The sequence below is a fragment of the Lathyrus oleraceus genome, chromosome 3 (genome assembly GCF_024323335.1).
Source record: "Lathyrus oleraceus cultivar Zhongwan6 chromosome 3, CAAS_Psat_ZW6_1.0, whole genome shotgun sequence".
NCBI classification, from domain to species: Eukaryota; Viridiplantae; Streptophyta; class Magnoliopsida; order Fabales; family Fabaceae; genus Lathyrus; species Lathyrus oleraceus.
In genome coordinates this window covers 305,956,320-305,981,124 of record NC_066581.1, presented here as the reverse complement: position 1 = coordinate 305,981,124, position 24,805 = coordinate 305,956,320, and the positions used below count along the sequence as shown (strand labels likewise).

The window sequence follows — 24,805 nt, the reverse complement described above, 5'->3', positions numbered from 1 at the left end:
AAGACCTCTTAAGGACTTCGCTCAACCATCTAACGAAGAACCTAGTCCTAGTATAGTAAACCCAATCATCCCAGCCAATAATTTTGAACTTAAACCGTCCCTGTTACAACTAGTGCAACAGAGACAATTCGCGGGTCTCGCTACCGAGAACCCAAACCAACATTTAAAAATATTTCTTCAATTAGCAGATACTTTTAAAACCAACGCAGCTTCTCCTAAGGCAATACGTTTAAGATTATTTCCTTTTTCCCTCAAAGATAAAGCTCTATCATGGTTAGATTCCCTTCCACCCAATTCCATTACGACTTGGGATAACCTTAGAAGAGTTTTTCTTGCTAGATATTTTCCCCCGAGTAAGACCGCCCTTCTTCGAAACCATATAACTAGATTTACCCAAAACCAAGGAGAATCGTTGTTCGAAGCTTGGGAGAGATATAAAGAGTTGTTACGAGCATGCCCACATCATGGCTTAGAAAATTGGTTAATCAGTCAAACCTTCTATAATGGACTTCATTACAACACAAAGATGACCATCGACGCTGCCGCAGGCGGTGCTCTGATGAACAAACCTTACCCTGAAGCTAGTGCCCTCATCGAAGACATGGCTCAAAACCATCAATCATGGGGAGTCGAACGAGCGACGGTTGAGAAGAAGGAAGCCCAAGGAGGAGTGCATGAACTAAGCTCTATAGACATGATGCAAGCTAAAATGGACGCATTAGCCCTTAAGGTCGAGCATATGTGCATAAACCCGAATAATGTAGTCGCAGTTTCGTCGGATTGTGAGATATGTGGAACCCAAGGACACCAATCCGCAGAATGCAGTCTATTAAACGAAACCCACTCCGAGCAAGTGAACTACACCCAAGGGAACCCATATTCGAATACCTATAACCCTGGATGGAGGAATCACCCTAACTTCTCCTATAAAAACAATAACCCTATTCAAAATAATGCACCTCCGAGACCTAGTTATCAAGCCCCTAGATCAAATCAACCTATGCAACCTGTGCCACCAAAGCCGAGCCTTGAGAAAATTATGGAAAATTTTATCACCGCTCAAACCCAACAAAACAAGGAGTTCATGAACCAAAACATTCATGTTAACGAATTGATTACTCAGTTAGGAACCAAGGTTGACCAAATAGTTACTCATACCAAGATGCTTGAAACCCAGATCTCTCAGGTAGCTTTAAACCAAGCCCCTCAGACTACACCTGGAGGACAATTCCCTGGACAACCTCAACAAAATCCGAGAGGACAAGCCAATGCCATTACCCTACGAAGTGGGAACGCTTATGATGAGCCACCAAACCCAAGACTAAGTGAACCCGAAACTTCTAAGGAATGTACCAAACCCCCGGACAAAGTAAAGGAACCAGAGGAATCTGAAAACCAGGAAGGTCGAGAGAAAGGAGAAGAACCTAAAGATAAAATTTACGTACCGCCCCCGCCATATAAACCACCTATACCATATCCGCAAACACTCAAACAAACCCAGACCAATAAACAGTACCAAAAATTTATTAAAGTTATAGAAAAACTTCATGTAGAAATCCCTTTCACAGAAGCCATCACCCAAATACCTTCTTATGCAAAGTTTCTGAAAGACATCCTTACCAACAAACGTAGACTTGACGATCCGAAGCCTTTGGAATGTAATGCAATTTCCGAGGACAAATTAGCAAAGAAAGATAAAGATCCTGGAAATTTCTCCATTCCTTGCCTTTTGGGTAATCATGTCATCGAAAAAGCTTTTCTAGACTTAGGAGCTAGTGTGAGCTTAATACCTCTAGCAGTTTGTGAGAGATTAAATTTAGGAGAATTACAACCCACTAAGATGTCACTTCAGTTAGCCGATAGATCTGTTAAATATCCGATAGGCATTTTAGAAGATGTTCCTGTTAGGATAGGTCAGCTGTTTATCCCTACTGATTTTGTCGTCATGGACATCAAATAGGACAATGATATACCAATTCTTCTAGGTAGACCATTCTTTTCAACTGCAGGAACCATAATAGATGTCAAGAAAGGAAAGTTGACATTTGAGGTAGGCGACGAGAAAATAGAATTTATACTTTCAAAATTTCTTATGGCACCTGTGATGGGAGAGTCGTGTTATGCCTTAGATATCATGATGAATGTGTTAGAGAATTAGAACAAAAAGAAATTATTAAGTTACCATCAACCCCCATAAAGGAAGATGATGACTTTAAAGAACCTTACATCGATGATAACCTTTACGAATGTTTATCCCTTACTCCAGATCCTATACCATGCCCTAAGAAACCAACCTTAGAACTTAAGGAGCTGCCTAAGAACCTGAGATATGAGTTCCTCGATGAAAAGATGAACCGTCCAGTTATAGTCAGTGCTACCTTGAGCCAAGAGGAAACGAACCAACTTTTAGACGTTTTACGAAGATATCCCTCAGCCTTAGGATATAATATCTCTGACCTGAAAGGTATAAGCCCATCCGTATGCATGCATCGGATCTCGCTCGAAGAAGATTCAAAACCCTCTAGTGAGCATCAGAGAAGAATAAACCTTATAATGAGTGATGTTGTTAAGAAGGAAGTTCTTAAGTTGCTTGAGGCAGGTATAATCTACCAGATCTCAGATAGTAAGTGGGTGAGCCATGTGCATGTAGTACCTAAAAAGGGAGGCATCACAGTTGTGCAAAACGATAAAGGCGAACATGTAGCAAAACGTTTAGAAGGAGGATGGCGGATGTGTATAGATTATATAAAATTAAATAAAGCAACTAGGAAGGATCATTTCCCTTTACCATTTATAGACCAGATGTTGGAGCGTCTAGCCAGACACTCTTACTTCTGCTATCTAGATGGATACTCTGGATTCTTCCAAATACCTATTCACCCCGAAGATCAAGAAAAAACTACATTTACATGCCCCTATGGAACTTTTGCCTACATACGAATGCCTTTCGGCCTCTGTAACGCCCCAGCTACTTTCCAACGCTGCATGATGTCAATCTTTGCAGATTACCTAGATGGTATCATGGAAGTGTTTATGGACGATTTCTCGGTTTGCGGATTCGATTTCCACAATTGTCTTGCTAACCTTGAGAAAATCCTGGAGAGATGCGTGGAGGTGAACCTCGTGCTAAATTGGGAAAAATGTCATTTCATGGTGACCGAAGGAATAGTTTTAGGACATATAGTTTCTGAAAAAGGTATAGAGGTAGATAAAGCTAAAATAGAAGTTATAGAAAACCTAAAACCACCAAAAACAATCAGAGAAGTCCGAAGCTTTCTTGGACACGCTGGATTCTACTGGCGTTTTATTAAGGACTTCTCCAAAATAACTAAACCGTTACCCGGACTTTTAATGAAAGATGCTGAATTCATTTTTGATGAAAAATGTAATGACGCATTTAATCTTTTAAAGCAAGCATTAATCTCGGCACCCATTATGAAACCTCCCGATTGGTCGGAACCTTTTGAGATAATGTGCGATGCTAGTGATTATGCAGTTGGAGCCGTTCTAGGACAAAGAAAAGATAAAAAGTTACATGTCATCTATTATGCCAGTAGAACCCTAGATGCTGCCCAACTTAATTACGCAACAACCGAAAAAGAATTACTCGCTATAGTTTTCGCTATAGACAAATTTAGATCTTATCTAGTAGGAGCAAAAATTATTGTTTACACCGATCATGCTGCCATTCGTTACCTATTAAGTAAAAAAGATGCCAAGCCCAGGTTACTCCGATGGATTCTATTACTACAAGAGTTTGATTTAGATATAAGAGATAAAAAAAGGCACTGAAAATGTAGTGGCCGATCACCTTTCTAGGCTAGAACATCTAAAACCTGAACTAATACCCATAAATGATGATTTCGCCTATGATAGACTGATAGCTAAAGTAGAAACCATTGAAGCAAATAACCTAGATCCTTATGAGCATTCCCAAAATTCCTTAGCAATAAATAACGTACCCTGGTATGCAGATTTCGTTAATTACCTAGCTGCTGATATAGTACCCCCTGATCTTGACTACTACCGCAAGAAGAAATTCTTCCACGATGTGAGAAACTTCTATTTGGACGAACCGCTCCTTTTCAAAAGGGGTAAAGATGGCATCTTTCGCCGTTGCGTCCCAGAAGAAGAAGTAAATAATATTATCGAGCATTGTCATTCTGCACCTTATGGTGGACATGCGAGCACCTCTAAGACATACGCCAAGATTCTTCAAGCTGGCCTATTCTGGCCTACCATGTGGTGTGATGTCTATGCTTACATTGTCAAATGCGACAGATGCCAACGCACTGGAAACATTTCAAGACGTGATGAAATGCCTCTAAGAAACATTCAGGAAGTAGAACTCTTCGACGTATGGGGTATAGATTTCATGGGACCTTTTCCACCATCTTTAGGAAATAGGTATATCTTAGTAGCTGTAGACTATGTGTCTAAGTGGATTGAAGCTATAGCTGCACCCACAAACGACACTAGGGTAGTAATCAAATTATTTAAAAACTATATATTCCTTAGATTTGGAACACCACGTTTAGTCATAAGCGATGGAGGATCACACTTTATATCGAGAATATTTGACAAACTTTTAAGAAAATATGGAGTTAGGCATAGAGTAGCAACACCATACCATCCACAAACTAGTGGCCAAGTAGAAGCATCTAATAGGGAGATAAAACAGATCCTAGAGAAAACTGTTTCTATTTCTAGGAGAGACTGATCTCAGAAGCTTCAAGAAGCATTATGGGCCTATAGAACCGCTTTCAAAACCCCTATAGGAACTACTCCTTACCAACTAGTTTATGGAAAATCTTGTCACTTACCATTCGAGTTAGAGCATAAGGCCTATTGGGCCATTAAAACTTTGAATTTAGACTACTTAGCCGCTAGAAAAAAACGTATCCTAGACATTCATAAATTAGAAGAACTTAGGCAATCCGCCTACGAGAATGCAAGAATATACAAAGAGAGGACAAAAGCCTATCATGACAAAAGAATAGTAAAGAAAAACTTCAATGTAGGCGATTCTGTTCTCCTTTTCAACACTAGGTTACGACTTTTCCCTGGAAAGCTACGTTCAAGATGGACTGGTCCCTTCGAAGTATCCAAGATTCTGAGATCCGGAGCCGTAGAAATCAAGAACGATACCTGTAGTCCATTCCTTGTAAATGGACAAAGACTGAAGCTCTACGAAGGAGGAGACATTCCAACATACTACTCAAGCCACACCCTGATTGATCCACCAATTACCACTACTACAGGTGTATAAATTCTAACCGTCAAGCTAATGACGTTAAACAAGTGCTGCGTGGGAGGCAACCCATGGTTTTTTCTTTTCATTTTACTTTTTTCGCATTTATTTACATTTATTTTTATTTTTATTTTATTTTATCCTATTTTGCATTAAGACTAAAGTTTGAATGGTTTGTATTTCAGGATCACTTTCCTAACTTTTACAGGATGCAGGGTTTTGATGACATGCATGTCGCCTATAGAGACAATGCTCAGAGGGAGCGCTACATTTCTTTATACCAGCGCCCTATGGCACCCACACGTTACCCTGATCAGCATTGTATGGAGGCACTGGGTATCGAGCCTAGTATCTGATTCCTTAGCCACCAGCTCCATTGGGACGAATTTGCTGATGACTTGAGCAACACATATAGGAACCTGACTTTGGAGTTCCTGAGTTCATTCGACTACGACCCATATTCTGGACCAGATGGGTATGCTGCTTTCAGGCTCTTTGGAGTTGAGTACTCCTTCATCCAGAAAGAGTTCGGCGACTTATTAGGTTTCCAGACTACTCCTGATGCTATCCCGGAGACACCTTTGGGATATTTCCTGGGTAAGGAAGTGGAGAAGTTTTGGAGTGATATATCAGGCGGCGGAAGCCAGGATCCATCTACACAGTTATCTTATGTCATACATAACCCAGCCTTCAGATATTTTCAGATGATATTAGCATATTCCTTCTTGGGAAGACAGGATGCAGAGACTCTACTGAGTGAAGAGGAGATCTTCCTATTATTTTGCGCATCCCAGTCTCTCCCAGTAGCATGTGGGAACTTTTTATTGAATAATCTCAGCGGTATCTCTAGATCCACCGAAGGAGTCATCCATGTTGGTGGAATCGTCACACAGATTGATGTCGCTTTGGGTCTATCTCGCAAGCTGTTGCATCTTCGGACCTACTGTGGATATACTACCATGGACATCGATTTCTGTTTGACCAGAGGATTGATGAGGAGAGCTTCTTTCCACCCATGTCAGTTCCGATTGCTAGTCGACAATGAGGCCATCCATTACTTCACATTGCCAGACCCTATGATGACCAGTGTGCATGATCCAGCGAATTGGAGTTATGCTCTAGAGGGCCAGGAAGAGACCGTTGAGGAGCTGAGATCTCCCCCAGTTGCTGAATACACACCTGCACCACCATCTCCTAGAATCATTGTTCTCTCTAATAATCATTCATTGCAGACACCCGACATACGCACCCAGATTGCTGAGTGCCGTAGAGAGATTGCAGCGCTTAGACAGGAAGTGGCGGACCTAACTTTACAGATTGGAGTGTCTGATCTCACCCACGCTACTGAAGCCGATTGTCTATATCAGGAGATCACCGAGCTCAGGCAGGAGATAGCCGTGCTCCGTGAATCCACTCAGGCAGACGACCACCCTAATACCTGATCTCACCATTTCACTTTATTTCTCTTTCATATATTTATTGTATTTGCATTACTCATTTTACATTATCGCATTTGGATACTATATAAATTACTACTGTACATTAGTATTTCTATTTTTATCTATATATGTTTTATATTTATTTTATTTTGCATTTTAATTTTTTCAGTTATTTATTTATATTTATATTTAATTTCTGTTTTTGTTTTTGTTTCAGTTTCACTTTTTATTTTCGTTTTTACTTTTATAAAATTATGCAAGTCAAAGAAACTAGGAGAATCACAAGACAAATGCTATCCAGACCCCCTCAAAGCCAAAAGACAAGCGAAGCCCAAACCAAAGGACCAAAATCTGGCCCCGGATTTTTCCTTGTGGAGCCCGCCATAGGACCTGTGGCGCCTGCCACAGCGTCTGTAAATGGTCGGGGCAGACCTCTCTTCTTCACCATTTTTGCAACTTACAACCTTCAAAACCCATTTTTTCACCTTGGAAAAAAGCCCTTGAACCCACAAAAAGCTCATACTTTCCTAACCATCATACCACACAAATCATTAATCCACTTTCCGTTTTTGATTTCATCCGCCGGATTTTGTAAAAATCCAACCTTTTCACCAACCATTTCATCTTCTTCATCCACATTTCAAGAGCATTCAAATGGAGTTCAACGGATTCGTTCTTCGAGGAGGGAAACCAGCGGAGAGACAAAGAAAAATCATTGAACGGTTGCAAAATCGGGAACTTCTCCCGACGAGGTATGTTGACGAAGATTGTCTATATACTTTAGGCATCTACCATAGCATTTTCCATTAATTTGACTTCTTAGGTTTGCATAATTTCTTTATCAACAAAGAACCCACCTATGAGCGGCTGACAATTGAATTTTTAAGTTCTTTAATTTATGTTGTCCGCCCTAACACTGCTAGCACAGTCAGTACTGTTCAATTTAGAATGTTTGATGTTGAATACCAATTCAGTACCGATGAACTAGCCAGTCTGTTAGGGATCCCTCATGGGGAGGGTGCTATTTGTGAGGCCCCTTTGGATTCCGAATGGGCTGTTGAGGTATTTTCCTTCTGGGAGCGTCTATCAAACACTTCCATTAACTCTTTTGAAGGAGTTCTTGCCTCAACCATCCATAACCCGGCCATCAGAGTTTTTAGATATCTGTTGGCATGCACTGTTTTTGGCCGGGAGAATCCAAATAAGGTTAACACTAGAGAGCTTCTATTTTTGCAAGGAAGTCTCACAAATAGGAAAATTAATTCGGTTCCGTTCATGCTCACCCATATGATTTTAACTCTGAATAAGGCGGGACCGATTTCTTTTGGTGGATTAATTACGTCTATTGCTCGGGCACTTAACCTGAACAATGAGTTGGCTACCCTAAACCCCTTACCTCCTCGCACAATTAACTTAAAATTTCTGAGAGACATGAAATTGTGTCGTTCAAGGAGAGAAGGAGGTTATACACTTATGATTCATGGTGTGGCCATCCCATCTGTTATTCTACCTTGCACTAGACGTACAGATATACGTGATGAGAGGAATTGGACCTACGATTTAGATGCTCCACCTATTTTGGGTCCTCTTCCTCCTAACATTCCTGATGAGGCGGGACCAGACACTAATGATGAATATGATCAGAGAGAGAGATCTCCTGTACCACATGTGCCCCCCCCCCCCATCATCCTTCACCACCACACACCGCACCATCTTCTTCTTCTGCAGGTACCACTCCTGGCTTCTATATTACAGAGGAGATGTGGCGTGACCACCTGGCTAGAGAGCAAAGGCGTGACGACCTACTCTCTACCCTCCAGCAACAAATAACGGGTACGATGAACTTCATGCAAGAATCGCAGCGGAGGACAGACAAGTCCTATGACACTGTTCTACAGTCTCTGCAAGTGATCACCGATACACAAGCCCGTCAACAACAATACAACCAGAGACACATGGCACTAATTGAAGCCACCCAAGGTTCCATTATTGGTAACCTTCGAGACGTGAGGACCGCTCAGGATGCCCTGCAGGCGAGGATGGATCAGAGAGACTGTCGTCGTACCCGATCCCGTCGTCCACCTCAGGATGGCGAGGGCACTAGTGGTCAGCAATAGGTTGCCAGGTAACTCTTCCCTTATCTTATTTCGAAACATTGGGGACAATGTTCGATTTAAGTGTGGGAGGAGCATTTATCGTTTTCCTTTTATTTTCAGTTTATTTGTTGTTTTCGGTTTCCTTTTATTTTCAGTTTATTTGCTGTTTTTAGACTGTTTATTTCCTTTTAGTTGTTTAATTTCCCTTTCAGTTGTTTATTTTGCTTTTTAGTATAATGCATGAGTTTGACGAGTCACCAAATATAGTAGATCCTTAGTACAATCCTACCTCCCCATACCTTTAGCCCCATCAAAAATAATAATAATAAAATAAAATAAAATTTTGCAAAAAGAAAATAGTGTTATTTCAAAAGTTTTCAGGTTTTAAGGACATGTTTTGAGTAAGGATGCAGTGACTTGGGAGAACTTTGCGAAACATCAGTATCTGTTTTAGCACCATAAGCTTCGTAAATATAGGAATCATTCCCGAAACCCCATATACCATGACCTTAATCATCATTTCTGTATAAGTCCTTAGTAGTTTATCTCAGCAGTCAGCTCCGGCCTACGCATCCTCTACGTAGGGGACCGATGCAAATAAGTGAATGATCCAGAAAAACAAAAAAACAAAAAATAAAGCATAAAGGCAACTCCGGTATAGGTGACCCTCACAAAGTCGTTTAAACCAAAGGATTGTAAAAAATTTCTACAAAAAGAAAAAGAAAAAGAAAAGCAGTACCCACTGTTGGTTGGTTCAGAGGTGTCGCATCCTGCGAAAAAACAACCGGCGAAGCTCAAATAAAAACACAACACAGAGCCGCCACTACGCGTTATTTATCCCAAGATAGGGAAAGGAAACGCTCAGAGAAACCTGGAAAGGAAATGGTCTCGCGACCAAAGAGAAAGGGTAAGGGAGTCGGTTACGCAAGGGGAAGGTATTAGCACCCCTCACGTCCGTCGTACTCGACGGGATCCACGTTCTAAGAAAAGAATAGGTTGCTAAAACATCACACACACACACACACAGGGGAACGCAGGTGGGGTTAAGAGAAGGGAGCTCGATAGGACATCGCATCCTATGCCTACATATCTTGTCTGGAACAAGAATCAGAGCCACTGTAGTTCGGCTTACGCACGCCAAACAACACAAAAAGCACAAACAGATGGCAAACATGGAGCCTGACAACCACTCGATGGAATTACGTCAGCATCCGAACCAAAACACACTCAAGAGGGCAAACGTGGAGCCCGACAGCCAATCACTGGGCTTACGTCGGCATCCGAACCAAAACACGCACAAAACGGCAAACGTGGAGCCCGATAGCCAATCACTGGACTTACGTCGGCATCCGAACCAAACACACAATCAGATAACAAGTAAACACACACAAAAAAGAAAAAGGTTGCCTGGAGTGGTCTCGCACGACCACCTGCCTACATACCTCGTCTGGAACAAGGATCAGGGCGATGTAGTTCCCCCTCAAGGGAAAGGAAGAACATGCAAACTAGTAGGGAGTCGGGAACTCGAGCCTACAAGTCATCAAGCAAGCCAGAAGAGACGCTGAGACGTCAGAAGAAACGGCACACACAGACTAACAGGGAGTCGGGAACTCGAGCCTGATAGCTGCCAAACAAAACACACGCAAAAAAGAAAAGGGTGCCCGGAGTGGTCTCGCACGACCACCTGCCTACATACCTCGTCTGGAACAAGGATCAGGGCGATGTAGTTCCCCCTCAAGGGAAAGGAAGAACATGCAAACTAGTAGGGAGTCGGGAACTCGAGCCTACAAGTCATCAAGCAAGCCAGAAGAGACGCTGAGACGTCAGAAGAAACGGCACACACAGACTAACAGGGAGTCGGGAACTCGAGCCTGATAGCTGCCAAATAAAACACACGCAAAAAAGAAAAGGGTGCCCGGAGAGACCTCGCGCGGTCTCCTGCCTACATACCTCGTCTGGCACGAGGATCAGGGCGATGTAGTTCCCCCTCAAGGGACTGAATTACTAGCCAGAAACCAGGGGAAGACACACTACCAGGGAGCTGGACTCGAGCCTAGTGTTGTCATGCATCGTTACCCTACGTTCAGGTTTCTACCTACTTGCACAACTGCAATCTAATCCTATCTAGGAAAGAAGCAAGCATACAAAATAATTCAAGCATACATCAAATGAGAACAAGCATCTCAAACAGATATCCACATAGCACGCACTATAACCAAACAAGTGGGCTCACACAATAGGTTTGACTGCCTCAGCAAGTCATCTGTACGGGCTGTGTTTGCTCTTAACCTTGCCATTACGAGGCTAAGGTGAAGCAGATGAAAGGTGAAGTGAGGATCAGACCTCACAGCTCTTATCCCTGACCAGGGAGAGCTTCAGACAAGGGAGCGTGGGTCCAGAATGGAGGGACCCTTCTACGCTCAAAGACTCTGACTCGATTGTGCAACAGCACAGATCTTGGGTTCGTGTCCCAATGCATCAACACACAGCAGTGTGAGCAGAGGGACGACACACATAATAGTGGGGGATAGATTGCATATCCCTAACTTCCACCAATTGCCTTGATTAAGGACTTCACCTGCTTAGGCACAATATTAAACAATCACAAGCATCGCCTCTTAAGGAGGACTTCAGACAGTTTGCCCGGTCAAATAACAGACCGGGTCTCCAGACTACATGAAGTTAGGAAATTATACCTCAATGCAAGTTGCTTAAGCAAAGCAAAGCAAAAGTTCACAAGGAACTGAGCAACTAAAAGTACCTGGAAACAGTCAAACACAGTTAGTACTCAGACAGACAAAAATAAACAGCAAGTATTAATCAGTCAGACTATACAAACTAATGCACAACAAAGGCAAGCTATGAGCTCAAGCCCAAACTTCACAACCTACAAAACAAAGTTATGTTAGTGTACAAACATCAAACAACATCAATTGAATTGACTTGGATCATTCTCCATAAGCATTGCACCTTTTCATCCTGAAAACTCAATCAAATGTTAGAAACTAGACCACTAGGCCAAGCCTAGGGTCCAAAGGCAAGAAAAATTCCTAAACAGCAAGGGATATCCAACCAAAGTCAAATTAATGTCAAACAAAAGCCAACACAATTAGTCCCATGTCCATATCATTCATCATGTTCATTTTATGCACAAAACAAATCAAACTAGTTCAAATGGAACACCAAACATCCAAACAGAACTATTGTATTCAATTCCATATCAAAACAATTCCAAAAATCCTCAAATAATTTACACCTAAACAGGACCTATTCAAGGTATGACATATCAAATTTTAGCTTAATTGGACAAAGGAAACCACGTCAATGAAAATCAACAAAAACAGACACAATTACATGCTCCAAATCACAACATCAACACATGCATTCACTTCAAAAATTCATAAGTCCATGAAAACAATAAAGAAATGAATGAGACCAAAACAGGGATGTCATACCATGTGTCTACAACAACCATACCAAATTTCATGATTATCCAATACCATATGAGCATTTCACATCCAAATTACAAACATGTACCACATGGACTTGCATATTTGACCAACAGAGATGAAAAATAGCAATCAAATTGAAAATGCCACATAAAATTCCACAAAAATTCACCTAGCTTCTTAACATGTTAATGAACATCCATGCAAAATTTCATATCAATTCAACAAGCCTAGGTCATTCAAATAAATCCAGCAAGTTGACATAATGAGGTGTGACACAAATTGTCACACCTAGGTTCCAAAATTCATAACTCAAACACCAGGAATCCAAAATTCATGAAATTTACATGTAAATCACCATTAGCCAGTCCACAATTACCACAAAAATTTTCAAGCATTTCTTTGTAACCATGAGCATTTCACAATCAAAATGGTAGAATGTATCAAAATGTCACACATGTGGAACAACCCTAAGTCAAACACAAATATTACCATGCACAACTTCCATCAATAGGTCAATAAAATTCTACAGTCAATTAGGAAGTCAACACAAAAATCCACATATTTTTCTGATTTTTAATTAATTTTTTATGAATTTTCTAAGCTTTTTATGAATTTTTAAGAATTATTTAGAATTAATATAATTTAAATGAATTAACCAATGGCATAGTTGTAAATAACAAAACGCGGGGCGGTAAACACTGAGTTCAAATATTCAAATGGAATTTCAGATCAAACACCATTTCATCATCGTTTTCATTCCAGATTTTCCAGAAAAAGCAAGAACACGAAGAACATGAAATCTCCACCAAAACTCACAAACGAATAGTCGTTGGAACCGTCTCAACATGAGGAATCCAAATATCAACCTAATTTTGTCCAATTCTTCCTATGTTTTCTAAATCGATGGAGTTAGGGTTTGGTATCGTATCTTCAAATCAAGATTTCTCAGCCTACAGTTCATCATTTCTAAAACTAAAAGCATCACGATGCTCTACATGAAGAGTTCTACCAAACGCATATAAGCAATCAAAGAACCATGACATTCGAAAAAATCAAATACCTGGAATGCAGCGATGAAATTGGTGTTCTTCGTGCGTGTTTTCCACAAACAGATGTAGTAGTGTGATAAGGAAAGTGATTGATGCGCTCAGGTTCGAACAAATCAGCTCCTAATGCTCCAAATCGCGATTTGCCATGAATGATGCTTGTATGTGCAGTCACGATTCAAAGCTCCTTTCCTTCCAATCTTCAAAAACAGATGGAGATGATGATGAATCAAGACCAATGCTAAAAGAATTTCGCAAATTGAGCAAGAATGGAGGAAGTTTGATGAATTTGAGTGTGAAGTGTTCTTGAGAGGTTCTTGGAGAATTTGATGAATTTTGATCTGATTTTGGGAAATGTGTTTTTCTGTTATGATTTAGAGATGATTAAGAATATATACTCTTGCTTAATCCATGTTTAACCACTCTAATTAACCAAATGCCAAGTGATTACCAAAAATGTCATTTTCACACAAAGGGCAAAATTGTATTTTCACATGCCAGCTCATGACAGCTCATTGCCACCTCACACACCTCCTAAACACCTGTCATGAGCTATTGCCATTTGTCTCATGTTCATTGGACATGTATTTTAGAATTTCCACATGTGATGGCTATGTCATATATTTTCAAGTTCATTTTAAAAGCCAATTTCCAAACCATGAAGCCTTAGCATGTTATGAATATTCCAACAACTTTCAAATGCCATTTATGAAGTGTTGCAAAAATCCCCACTCAAAAATTCCAATTATTTCACAAGTTGGACAATTTTGCCCCTGGTCCATTTAACTGTCCAGTTGAAATTTGACTTTTTGCATTGACCATTTTTGAGAAAATCCAATTATGCACCATGAAAGTACATGTCAAATGGAGTTTGTGCATATAAAGAACTTCCAATTACGACAATCCATGTGGAAGTTATGGCCTCCTGATTACGGGTCATTTTTGAAATTCACTGAGCCATAATTTGACAACCATACATGGGATTTTCAAGTTCTTGGACTTTTTGGAAAGGTCAGAACAAGATCTACAACTTTCATGTTGAACAAATTTTCATTTGAAGCATTATTGGACACGTAATTTTGAGGTCAAAAACTTTCCATTTTTGGAAACTTCAATTACAAGTCACTTTCTATTTTTGGCAGTTTTTGTCCTGACTTGATTTTCTCCATTCTTAAGCTTTGAGATGTCAAATAACACTTGTTCCAACATGAATGAAGTGCATCCAACTCATTTCCACCTCCAAATCCATCAAATCATGTACAGTTGACCACAGTTGACTTTTTCCACTGATAGATGAATTTGGCCATGCATAGATCAAATTGAACCCCAATCCTCCGATTGAAATGACTCAAGCATGAAACCCTAGCCTCAATTAGCTCAAAATAACCATAGAATGAACCCCATATACCTCATCAACCTCATCTCCTGATTATGCCCTGACTGGCCCAATGCAACTGATTAGGGTTGACCAGTGGTCAAAACCCTAATCTCAAGGAATCTGCCTCCAATCACTTGATGAAATCAAACCATGATGATGATGATGTATCACTTCAATCAAGATGAAGACCAATATCCTTGGAGAATCACAAAACCCTAATTCATAGTCCAATCCTCAGATGGCCAATGATCAGTCCAATGAAATCCTAGGCTTACACATGACCTCCTATCTTCTGATCAAGACTTGGGAGTATGGCCTGCACAATGTAACCACATGATATGCAATATGAAATGCCTAATGACCTAAAATGATAGGTACAATGATAATGCTAGTCCCAAGAGAGAAGAGGGCAAATTTTGAGGTGTTACAGCTGCCCCTATTCAATCCACTGTGAACCTGTCGATACGAATAGCCTCGGCTTTCAGATGATCAGGATGAAGAGTGATTGAATACCAAGAACAGACGAACAATTTGCACTCTGATGGGATATAATTAACAACGCCTGTCAGCATCGGCGAAGAAACAATCTTGAAACAAAAACCCGTCTGGTACGGAGAAAACTCGGCTTGAACCCCAAAACGTAAACGTCGACCTGGATACCAAAATAAATGGTAACGCAGGGATAACTATGGCCTGAACACCACTCATCCGCTCGGGATTATTATCCTTTTTCTTCTTTTCTTGAACCCCGAAATTTTTCTGCTTTCTTCATTTTCTTGGCCTGAACACCACTTTGGTCCGAACACCTCTTCGGTCTGGATACCACTTCGGTCTGGATACCACTTCAGTCTGGATACCACTTCGGTCTGGATACCGGGAAACTGGCCGGATTGCCGCAAGCTGCATCGATCTAATCATCATGAGCTTCTTCGATCTGGAAATCGGAACTGGCCGGAGTGCCACAAGTTCTTCGTCCTGACTGTTGAGAACCTCTTCGATCTGGAAATCGGAAACTGGCCGGATTGCCACAAGTTCTTCGTCCTGACTGTTGAGAACCTCTTCGATCTGGAAATCGGAAACTGGCCGGAATGCCACAAGCTCTTCGTCCTGACTGTTGAGAACCTCTTCGATCTGGAAATCGGAAACTGGTCGGAGTGCCACAAGTTCTTCGTCCTGATGGTTGAGAACTTCTTCGATCTGGAAATCGGAAACTGGCCGGAATGCCACAACGACCCATGCTAAGGATGACAAGCCCTGAGCCGACTGCTCTCTATTCAACCCTGGCAGACAAACACTTCGCGTTTAGCTGGGGATTATCTTCTTTCTTGTTTTTCTTTTTGGACCCCGAAACTTTCTTGATTAACATTCCCATCTCTGCTCGACAGAAACTTACCCTCCAGTATCGTACTACTGGGGAATATCCTTGATTAAAACCATGATGCTAGACTCCTCGGAGTAACACCTTCACTGTCTGATAAAACCAATCCTCAAGCGGTAACCACGGCTTGAATCGCGCTGATCGCGTAACGTCCTCTGATTTTATTTCCATCTCTGTCCGACGGAAACATTTCCTCCAATATCGCACTACTGGGGAACATTGCTGACCTGACGTCATGATGCTAACTCCACAGAGTAACATCTTCGCTTTCTGGCACAACCACCTCTCAAACGGTAACCACGGCTTGAATCGCGTTGATCGCGTAACGTCCTCTGATTTTATTTCCATCTCTGCCCGACGGGAACATTTCCTCCAATATCGCACTACTGGGGAACATTGTTGATCTGACGTCGTGATGCTAAACTCCTCGGAGTAACATCTTCACTTCTGGCACAACCACCTCTCAAACGGTAACCACGGCTTGAGACTAGCTCTATGCTTGCAACAATGATGCATGATTGATATTTTCTGCGTAATGCTCCATAATTATGGAAATGCTACGCGATTTATTTTTTCTATGCAACATGCTATGCTATTTTTCATGATGAATGCATAAAAAGTATCCCTCTCAGGGACTCTTCTGAAGAGCTCGAGACACTCTGCTGAGGAACTCGACAATACTCCGATCTCCACCCTACTGGGGAATAATACTGCTGCCTGGAAAAGGTAACCCTTGCTGGGGAAGAACCTCCTTTGCACCCGATCCGCTCGGGAAAATGCTGGGGATAAGAACCACCAATGCACTCTGTGGGGATACAGTCTTTGACTTGCTGGGGATATACATCCACCTGCTTCGGGGAACCCTCACAGATACCTATTGACTTCACTGGGGAAATGCTCACAGATAGCTCTGCTGGGATATAACAACCGCCAGGACTAACGGTTGGAGAAGCATCGATCTGACACCTGCTGGGGATAACCATCCAAACCCTGCTAGGGAAGCGAATGCCACTCCGCTGGGGACAACCCATGCAATCCACACGTAGGATACACTCAGCTGGGGATGCAGATATCAGTCTGCTACGGAAACTCATCTAATCCACCGGTAGGATGAACACTGCTGGAGATATATTTCATTGAAACCCGCTCCACTCGGGGATAGCAACCTTCTGGCCTGGCTGCTGAGGACACCGTTTACCTGCCGGGGATAACCCATCCTGACTCGGCTAGGGGATCGCAGACCTTAGATCTGCTGGGGAGTTGGTCCTCTAATTCTGCTTGGGGATCCCGCTGGGGAAATGAGAAAAGTTGGTACAGAACACCCGTCGACTCGTCGAACCCTGGTATCCACCTCCCAATCTCGCATCAGCTTTCCACTTTTGAGAACTCCCAGACTCGTCTGGACCTTTTCTGCTCCATCATCTTGTATTCCCAATCACTCCGCGCTCGACGAAAACGTACTCCTGGGATTTATACAGAAATTCCAATCTTCCGACTTTGAAGAGTCTTCTTGGTTAATTCCAAAGGTCGTCGGACGTCCCTCGCCATCTCATCGCTTCTCTATGCACTCGTCCCTGATCGGACTCTGCGGGGAATTTTACAGACTTTTCAATCTTCCGATTTTGAAGAGTCTTCTTGATTATCATCAAGGATCGTCGTACGTCTCAACGTCTTCGTCATCCTTTCATTCATTCATTCCTGAGCGAACTCTCTGGGGATTTGTTTCATCAACAGCTTCCACACCACAACCTGCAAGTGAATGGAAATACCTAACAGTTCCTGCAAAACAGATCGTCAGATAAAACCGTGCCCCAGGCGTGTCAAGATTTCAACACTTGGGTCACTCAACCTTCCAAATAAGATTTCAAGTATTCAATCTTATAAACATGCACTGGAAGGGACCTGTATGTCTAAAAATGTAAGGTTCTTTATCAAAAATAATCTGGATGTTTTTGCAATCAAAGCGGTAATGAAAAACAAAAACAAAATTATTTGACTGAATATGCATTTTATTGATTGGAAAAAGTGTGGCTCAAATCGAGCAATACAAAGGAAGCAATTCCTGAAAAGAGGTAATTGCACAAAAGGAAAAATCTATCCTAATGGCAACGTGAAACCCGTGATCTCATCGAGTTCCAACTCGGTTACACCCCATATGTCCTCAGACTCTCCGTTCTTTCTGCCTTCTGAACAAGACGATTCTGATTGATCCCCACCGGGTATTATCCATGATGCTTTAACCAAAGCGCAAACGATCATGCGAGACGCAGTTGTTCGTTTCACTCCCTCTTTTGCCTGGACCGCCCTCTCGGGTTTTCAGTCCACCGGGATACCCTTTTTGCCCAAGTCGCCTTTTCAGGTTTTCGACTTGCCGGGTGTACAGTTATTTCATTTTATTATCCCTAACTTTTGCCTGAACCTCTCTTTCTGTTTTTGGTTCGCCGGGATGCCCATTTTTGCCTGGACTATTTTATTCTTTTCGTCCAGCGGGTCAATTATACGAAGTATTTTTTAACTGCGTCCGCATTCACAGGGGATGGAAAATCCTCACCATCCATGGTCGTTAACAACAAGGCTCCGCCAGAGAAAACCTTCTTGACCATGAACGGACCTTCATAATTCGGTGTCCATTTTCCCCTACGATCGTTTTGAGGGGGAAGGATCCTTTTCAGTACCATATCACCCACGTGATATACCCGAGGTCGTACCTTCTTGTCAAAAGCACGCTTCATCCGCTGCTGGTACAACTGCCCATGACAGATGGCCGTTAGCCTCTTTTCCTCTATCAGGCTCAACTCTTCATACCGGGTCCTTACCCATTCAGCCTTTTGCAATTTGACGTCCATCAGGACTCTCAAAGAGGGAATCTGAACCTCAACAGGCAATACAGCCTCCCTTCCATATACCAATGAGAAAGAAGTTGCCCCAGTAGATGCACTCCTCGAGGTTCAGTACCTGGGCTACAAGCTTCGTACTCCGCCACCACTGTGGGTACACTCAAACGTTAGCCGGGCAATAAAAGCTTATTCACCTTAACCTCCCCATCAGACATCAGAATCCGTTCGGATTCAGGGTCAGGCCCCTCCTCCGGGATCGGTTACTCTCAATCTTTCGATTGGAGCACCTCGAGATGTCCTCATCGGGGAACTCAAACTTCATCGGTTGATAATCATCCACGGGTTGCTGGGCGATGTAACCAGACAATACCCCTTCATTGCTTCCTGAGAGTATCACAAATCAGTCGACATTCTTTTGCACTCTCGCAACCTGTCCGGTCGATGCTGGATTCTCAAACCCATACTTGATCGGATCCATCTTGGACATCCATGAAGTGGTATGAACCAGCATTCACTGTCTCAGTCGGCGAGCAGCCTATGCCAAAGTACATCCAGTTTTTTCGAACAGTGAATGTATTGTTTCACAGTCGACAAACTTTTTGCTAAGGTAAATTGCATGCTCTTTTCGACAAGACTCGTCATGCTGACCCAATACACCTCGTAGACCCCTCGAAGGTCGTTAAGTACAGATTAACAATTGTTCATTCCACAGGAGACATCGGAATCAGAGGTTCCTGCAACTTATCCTTTTATTTTTTCAATGCCCCTTGGCAATCATTATTTCACCTGACCGTTTGATCTCTTTTTTTTTCAACAACTTGAATATCGGTTCACACGTGGCTGTTAGATGAGATGTGAACCATGACAGGTAGTTCAATCTTTCTAAGAAACCACGAACCTCTCTTCTTTATCCTCGGTTCAGGCATTTCTCATATTTTCTTTTACTTTACTTTTTTTTTTTAGCAGGAACCTCGATTCCTCTCTGACAACGAACCCCACAGCTTACCGGATCGCACTCTGGTAGTGCACTCACTTGAATTCAACCTCAGTCTGAATTGTCTCAACTGATCAAACGACCTGCCCCGGTCTGCCAGATGCCCCTCTTCTGTTTGGGACTTTGCTATCATGTCATAGCATAGCATTCAACTTCATGATGAATCATACATGAAACAAAGTCACCATGGCTCTTCTGATGCATGGCATCGGCGTTCTGCTTCTCGGAAAGACAGTCTTCTCTCCATGGTAGCTTGTGCACAACGATGTCGGTATCCGACCCTGGCATATCCTGACATGACCAGGCGACGGTATCCACATGTCCCTTCAACAGGGCTACCATTCTGCTCTCGACTCGCCTCTGAAGCGGCTCCAACTTTCATTTCCTTTCTGACCTCGGCGATGCTTGGAATAACAACCTCAACCCGCTCCTCATGCGGCTGGATCACCTTCTCCTCTTGTCTCGACAACCTGGTTAATCCCAGCAGATCACAATCTTCTTCGCCTTCTTCAGCAAGATAGATCGGTTTGTCGAAGTCATATGAGGTGTAACCAAATTGTTATCAACGAGATCCGGAGATTTATTTTTGAATTCGGAACGAGACAAATCACAAAAGAGAAAAATGAAAATAAACATTGCCATTTTTATTTGTTTTTAAACTGCAAAAATAAATGAAAAACAGGGAACACCGTTTTTTGACTGAAAAACATCCATTTATTAATGATGCAGAAAATGCAAATTATGAACATGAGGTGGCCCTTACAATGAACCATTATGTGTCGGGCAACACGCAAGGCTTTCATGCAAATAAAATTGAAACAGAAATCATTACTCTTCCGAATGAATGACAGTGCTGATCTGTTTAGGCCTTCCAGTTTCCTGGTACGCACGATTTTATCCATTGATCAATTCCCCAGTCACTGTCAGTTTCTTTACCCATCACACAGACGTGATCTGAATCTTCAGCAATTGCATTCACCATCGCCTGACCATGCGCCGGCATGGGATTAGCATTAACATTCGGAGATGGCGCAAAATTGATAGCCTTGGAGTCTACCAGATCCTGGACAACATTCTTGAATGCTCTACAGCCCTCAATGTTATGCCCCGGTGTTCTAGAATGGAATTCACACTGGGCGTTCTCATCATAGTTGGGTGGCCTCTGATCAGATCTCATAGGAACCATCGCCCTCGGCTGAACCAACCCAAGATCCATCAACTTTTTGAACAGAACAGCATATGTCACGGGTGGCCTATCGAAATGGCGATCAATCCCTTTTCCTTTCACCTGATACCCGGCTCTCTGTTGATACGGCTGACGTTGCTGTCGTACTGACTGATTACCAGCAGGGGTGGTTACCGCAGCAGTGTGCTGGTAGTAACGATCCCTACCGTGTCCTCTTTGGGCATACACAGCACTTGATTCACCCTCATTCTTGCGCTGACCATTCCCGAATGGCTTCTTCGATGCTGATGACGAAGCATTACCTTGTATCTTCCCCATTTTCAGCCAGTCTTCAATCCTCCCCACCTTTTCGGCAATTACTTTCTGCCCCAAGGCGAACTCTTGCATGACATTGACCAGCTCTCCCATCTTCTCTTTCAGCTCGAGAATGTCAGCGTTGGACGGATTCATCATTCCTGTGTCAATCAAACAGGTTAGAAACTGACACCTGCAAAATAGAAAACGAGTTATTATGCATGAATGCAATGTCCATCCACATGAGGAACACTTTGTCTCTTGATCCTGGCTTCATTGAGACAAATAATAATCCGGCCGCAATATTCTGATATTCAACATTTACTTCCCTCATATAGATCAGAGATATATGATTTAGCATGAATACCCCAACCACGTGTGTGCTTGTGTGAGTGCATACGGTAAAGCAAATAAAGCTTGAAGATCAACCCCTGAATGAAAAATACCATCACATAACAAAAGTGCACCAACAGTGCCATAGTCATACATCAAACCAGATACAAATCTCCAGAATCGGGAAAGAAATACAAGCAAAATGAATTCCGTCAACAGGCCTGACGGTAATCCCCAAAAATGAAAGGCTAGCCTGATGAGGGTCCCACAGATGGCCCTATATCATCAACCATCTTCGCGAACTCTGCGGCGAACCTGAGCTCGGTATTCTCCTGCTGTAATCTCCCCACCTCCTTCTGGTGAATCTTCATCTGCCTGAAGTAGTGATCTCTCTCTGCCATGTAATGATCTCTCTCGGCGACGATCTTTGCTTTCTCCGCTTCCCACTCTGCAGCAAGGGCCCTGGCTCTGGCATCTCTCTGATCTCTCACGAGAGTCTGCCTCCGCTTCTCATCCTCAATGATCTGTGAAGCTCTAGCCAATCTCTCTTTGGTGATATCGTGCTCTCTGGTAGATGATGCTAATGCCTGATTAACCTTCCCATAGTAGGCAGTATCCATCTTAAAGCGCTTTGCTTCCTGGGCATGTCGCTTGTCTTGATCTTCCATCTTCACTCTAATCTCTTGGTTGGTCGTCTGAATCCGAGCAAAAGTCATCTCCAAATCCGCTTTCTCTGCAAGCAACTGATCTCTGGCCCTCTTCATCCCGAGGAATTCTTCCATACTGACAGAAGAACTTGGACCCACAATCCTAGGACACCCAAGATCACCTCCAGGAAATGGTAGAAGTGTGAGCTCAATTTTTTTCCGCAACCAATCTTCAAATAGAGGAAAATACCGACTGTTGACCTTACCAAACGGAACCTTGCCCTTTCTATGGATGTTGCGCCATGCCCCAGACACCTGCACCAGCTTGGCCTGATCGCCCTCAGCTGAGAAGTAAAAGGACTCCTGAATCTCCCGCTCGAGAGGAGGAACCTCCATGGCAAACCCCATCTGTCTCCTAAGAAGCGTTGGGTTGTAATTAATGCAACCCTGAACACCTATGAGAGGCACGTTGGGAAATCTCCCACAACTGTATATGAAATCCCGTCCAGCCATACCGTTATGAGTCCATGCAATATCATCAGCCCGCAAACCCATCAACCTGAATGACCACTTGACAGTAGGATCAATAGAAGCGAAAGCACCTCGGGAAGGCAAATACCCCATAAACCACCTGAAGAGCAACTGGGCACAGCACCTGATCAAACCACCACGCCGCTTCTCGTTCCTGTTATGAACCGAGTAGTAAACATCTCCGATCAGAGTAGGAATAGGGTTTCTCTGTATGAACAACCTAATAGCATTATGGTCCACAAAATTCTTCTGATTAGGAAATAGAATAATCCCATAAATGCTCACAGCAATCAATGCGCAAACCGTCTTCCAGTTACCCATAGCAGCATGTTCCTTGGTCTTAGCTTCCAAGAAACTCAAGTGAAAACCCGGTAACTTTCCTTTCTCCTTCAAACCCTCCTTGACCATCTCCGGACTCAAATAAAGAGCACGGGAAATCCCAAGGACATCAGGCTCTCCTCTAATAGCACAGAAAGGAATCTGATCTCGGATCGGAATACCCAGCATACTGGCATAGTCCTCCATCAGAGGTCCCAACAGATAATCCGGAAACACGAAGCATCTCAGACCCGGGTCATAGAACTGGAGAAGAGTATGAATGGCGCTCCTGTCACTGTCAGTGAGTCTGAAAACCATCTTCAGGATACTACCGTATGACTCTCTGAACATCCCCACATGGTCGGGTGTAATCACTGCTATCATATCTCTCAACTCATCAATCTCTGGGTTGAAGAAACTGTAGGCAACGTTGTCTTTCAAACCGGTTCTCATATCTGAGCAGAAAGTCTCTCTACCAGGATCTCGATAAAAATGTCCCTGCATATGGATAAACATGTGTTAGATGCAGATAAATGCAAAATGTAATGATGCTGATGAATGAATGCAATGCATTGCCATCCTCCAAGTCATCTGATCATCTGCACTGAAACCTGGTCTCTGAACTGATCATAACCATCTGAGGGAACATGTAACCACAAATCCAACTCAAGGGTTCCGAAATAAACGGAACTGACAGACACACCATCATCATCACCAAACCACAATCTCTGAGCAGACACCCATCTGAATCGGCCCGGGGAATCCTGAAATAAACGGATCCCCACTGATAACATCGGCCCGGGGAATCCTGAAATAAACGGATCCCCACTGATAAATACCACGGACAGCACTCCGGCGTCTCTGAAATAAACGGCCATAAATCCGACTTATAAATAGGACTCCGATCCACGTAACCAAAAGTCACCATCTGAGTCACCATCTGAACATGCATCTGCAAGAATCACCCTCCCCTCACAGGTAAATTCTAATCAGGTCATCCTAAGGCGGATAATAGTCTCGACAATCGGGCAGAGATACTCAATGGGTTTGCCCTTTCGGGTGTGCCATTGTAGCTCTCCTAAGATCGTCTAAACCAAAGATCCGGGAAATGATCGGTCACCAGAGTCAACAGTTCAGATGCAGTAACTCAACCAAAGTGGAATATTCCACAACGGAAAGCACTATCAGATGAACCTCGTCCGGCTTGTGGTATGTCACGTTGCAACATTATGCTGATTTAGCAATTGAGGAACGTGAGACCACACTAATCCTAGGTGTATACTCGGGCCTGGGTTTTAGCCCCACTCAGAACACCCACCCCAAACAGAGGAACCACCTGCACAGAGGACGGCAACAATATGATAGTATGATGCATGCAAATATTTATGCAAATATATACACAGTCAGAATAATAAATGCAATAAATCAAACATCACAAGCAACCTAAACTATCCTAGAACGCTAGGAAGGACTCGCTCAGGGAAGATGGACCAGCACAGGTTTACATCTCTCAAATCCCCAGTGGAGTCGCCAGCTGTCGCATCCTGCGAAAAAACAACCGGCGAAGCTCAAATAAAAACACAACACAGAGCCGCCACTGCGCGTTATTTATCCCAAGATAGGGA

At 42.8% G+C, this 24,805-nt stretch overlaps 1 non-coding gene across 1 annotated transcript; it reads right to left on the bottom strand.

Moving 5' to 3' along the window:
* Positions 1–364: 364 nt before the first annotated feature.
* On the bottom strand, positions 365–471 carry LOC127133648 (small nucleolar RNA R71). Its single transcript, XR_007807600.1, has one exon. It is a non-coding gene; the product is annotated as a small nucleolar RNA R71 (small nucleolar RNA).
* Positions 472–24,805: the final 24,334 nt, after the last annotated feature.